Source organism: Lytechinus pictus, unplaced genomic scaffold, assembly GCF_037042905.1.
Source record: "Lytechinus pictus isolate F3 Inbred unplaced genomic scaffold, Lp3.0 scaffold_26, whole genome shotgun sequence".
NCBI lineage: Eukaryota > Metazoa > Echinodermata > Echinoidea > Temnopleuroida > Toxopneustidae > Lytechinus > Lytechinus pictus.
Window position 1 is genome coordinate 516,816 of NW_026974146.1, and position 4,528 is coordinate 521,343.

Sequence of the window (4,528 nt, forward strand, 5' to 3'; positions counted from 1 at the left end):
TCTTCATCTCTATCTTATTACATACCCCACCCTCACACCTCTCCCTCCATTCCACATCTTCATCTCTATCTTATTACATACCCCACCCTCATACCTCTCCTTCATTCCACATCTTCATCTCTATCTTATTACATACCCCACCCTCATACCTCTCCCTTCATTCCACATCTTCATCTCTATCTTATTACATACCCCACCCTCACACCTCTCCCTCCATTCCACATCTTCATCTCTATCTTATTACATACCCCACCCTCATACCTCTCCCTCCATTCCACATCTTCATCTCTATCTTATTACATACCCCACCCTCATACCTCTCCCTCCATTCCACATCTTCATCTCTATCTTATTACATACCCCACCCTCATACCTCTCCCTCCATTCCACATCTTCATCTCTATCTTATTACATACCCCACCCTCACACCTCTCCCTCCATTCCACATCTTCATCTCTATCTTATTACATACCCCACCCTCATACCTCTCCTTCATTCCACATCTTCATCTCTATCTTATTACATACCCCACCCTCATACCTCTCCCTTCATTCCACATCTTCATCTCTATCTTATTACATACCCCACCCTCATACCTCTCCCTCCATTCCACATCTTCATCTCTATCTTATTACATACCCCACCCTCATACCTCTCCCTCCATTCCACATCTTCATCTCTATCTTATTACATACCCCACCCTCACACCTCTCCTTCATTTCACATCTTCATCTCTATCTTATTACATACCCCACCCTCATACCTCTCCTTCATTCCACATCTTCATCTCTATCTTATTACATACCCCACCCTCATACCTCTCCTTCATTCCACATCTTCATCTCTATCTTATTACATACCCCACCCTCATACCTCTCCCTCCATTCCACATCTTCATCTCTATCTTATTACATACCCCACCCTCATACCTCTCCCTCCATTCCACATCTTCATCTCTATCTTATTACATACCCCACCCTCACACCTCTCCCTCCATTCCACATCTTCATCTCTATCTTATTACATACCCCACCCTCATACCTCTCCCTCCATTCCACATCTTCATCTCTATCTTATTACATACCCCACCCTCATACCTCTCCCTTCATTTCACATCTTCATCTCTATCTTATTACATACCCCACCCTCATACCTCTCCCTCCATTCCACATCTTCATCTCTATCTTATTACATACCCCACCCTCATACCTCTCCCTTTATTCCACATCTTCATCTCTATCTTATTACATACCCCACCCTCATACCTCTCCTCCATTCCACATCTTCATCTCTATCTTATTACATACCCCACCCTCATACCTCTCCCTCCATTCCACATCTTCATCTCTATCTTATTACATACCCCACCCTCACACCTCTCCTCCATTCCACATCTTCATCTCTATCTTATTACATACCCCACCCTCATACCTCTCCCTCCATTCCACATCTTCATCTCTATCTTATTACATACCCCACCCTCATACCTCTCCCTCCATTCCACATCTTCATCTCTATCTTATTACATACCCCACCCTCACACCTCTCCTTCATTTCACATCTTCATCTCTATCTTATTACATACCCCACCCTCATACCTCTCCTCCATTCCACATCTTCATCTCTATCTTATTACATACCCCACCCTCACACCTCTCCCTCCATTCCACATCTTCATCTCTATCTTATTACATACCCCACCCTCACACCTCTCCTCCATTCCACATCTTCATCTCTATCTTATTACATACCCCACCCTCATACCTCTCCTTCATTCCACATCTTCATCTCTATCTTATTACATACCCCACCCTCACACCTCTCCCTCCATTCCACATCTTCATCTCTATCTTATTACATACCCCACTCTCATACCTCTCCTTCATTCCACATCTTCATCTCTATCTTATTACATACCCCACCCTCACACCTCTCCTCCATTCCACATCTTCATCTCTATCTTATTACATACCCCACCCTCATACCTCTCCTTCATTCCACATCTTCATCTCTATCTTATTACATACCCCACCCTCACACCTCTCCCTCCATTCCACATCTTCATCTCTATCTTATTACATACCCCACTCTCATACCTCTCCTTCATTCCACATCTTCATCTCTATCTTATTACATACCCCACCCTCATACCTCTCCCTCCATTCCACATCTTCATCTCTATCTTATTACATACCCCACCCTCATACCTCTCCCTCCATTCCACATCTTCATCTCTATCTTATTACATACCCCACCCTCATACCTCTCCCTCCATTCCACATCTTCATCTCTATCTTATTACATACCCCACCCTCACACCTCTCCCTCCATTCCACGTCTTCATCTCTATCTTATTACATACCCCACTCTCATACCTCTCCCTCCATTCCACATCTTCATCTCTATCTTATTACATACCCCACTCTCATACCTCTCCTCCATTCCACATCTTCATCTCTATCTTATTACATACCCCACTCTCATACCTCTCCTCCATTCCACATCTTCATCTCTATCTTATTACATACCCCACCCTCACACCTCTCCTTCATTTCACATCTTCATCTCTATCTTATTACATACCCCACCCTCATACCTCTCCCTCATTCCACATCTTCATCTCTATCTTATTACATACCCCACCCTCACACCTCTCCCTCCATTCCACATCTTCATCTCTATCTTATTACATACCCCACCCTCACACCTCTCCCTCCATTCCACGTCTTCATCTCTATCTTATTACATACCCCACTCTCATACCTCTCCCTCCATTCCACATCTTCATCTCTATCTTATTACATACCCCACCCTCATACCTCTCCCTTTATTCCACATCTTCATCTCTATTTTATTACATACCCCACCCTCATACCTCTCCTCCATTCCACATCTTCATCTCTATCTTATTACATACCCCACCCTCACACCTCTCCCTCCATTCCACATCTTCATCTCTATCTTATTACATACCCCACTCTCATACCTCTCCTTCATTCCACATCTTCATCTCTATCTTATTACATACCCCACCCTCATACCTCTCCCTCCATTCCACATCTTCATCTCTATCTTATTACATACCCCACCCTCATACCTCTCCTCCATTCCACATCTTCATCTCTATCTTATTACATACCCCACCCTCACACCTCTCCCTCCATTCCACATCTTCATCTCTATCTTATTACATACCCCACTCTCATACCTCTCCTTCATTCCACATCTTCATCTCTATCTTATTACATACCCCACCCTCATACCTCTCCCTCCATTCCACATCTTCATCTCTATCTTATTACATACCCCACCCTCACACCTCTCCCTCCATTCCACATCTTCATCTCTATCTTATTACATACCCCACCCTCACACCTCTCCCTCCATTCCACATCTTCATCTCTATCTTATTACATACCCCACTCTCATACCTCTCCTTCATTCCACATCTTCATCTCTATCTTATTACATACCCCACCCTCATACCTCTCCCTCCATTCCACATCTTCATCTCTATCTTATTACATACCCCACCCTCACACCTCTCCTTCATTCCACATCTTCATCTCTATCTTACTACATACCCCACCCTCATACCTCTCCCTTCATTCCACATTTTCATCTCTATCTTATTACATACCCCACCCTCATACCTCTCCCTCCATTCCACATCTTCATCTCTATCTTATTACATACCCCACCCTCATACCTCTCCCTCCATTCCACATCTTCATCTCTATCTTATTACATACCCCACCCTCATACCTCTCCCTCCATTCCACATCTTCATCTCTATCTTATTACATACCCCACCCTCATACCTCTCCCTCCATTCCACATCTTCATCTCTATCTTATTACATACCCCACCCTCACACCTCTCCCTCCATTCCACGTCTTCATCTCTATCTTATTACATACCCCACTCTCATACCTCTCCCTCCATTCCACATCTTCATCTCTATCTTATTACATACCCCACCCTCATACCTCTCCCTTTATTCCACATCTTCATCTCTATTTTATTACATACCCCACCCTCATACCTCTCCTCCATTCCACATCTTCATCTCTATCTTATTACATACCCCACCCTCACACCTCTCCCTCCATTCCACATCTTCATCTCTATCTTATTACATACCCCACCCTCATACCTCTCCCTCCATTCCACATCTTCATCTCTATCTTATTACATACCCCACCCTCACACCTCTCCTCCATTCCACATCTTCAACTCTATCTTATTACATACCCCACCCTCATACCTCTCCCTCCATTCCACATCTTCATCTCTATCTTATTACATACCCCACCCTCATACCTCTCCTTCATTCCACATCTTCATCTCTATCTTATTACATACCCCACCCTCACACCTCTCCCTCCATTCCACATCTTCATCTCTATCTTATTACATACCCCACCCTCATACCTCTCCCTCCATTCCACATCTTCATCTCTATCTTATTACATACCCCACCCTCACACCTCTCCTCCATTCCACATCTTCAACTCTATCTTATTAC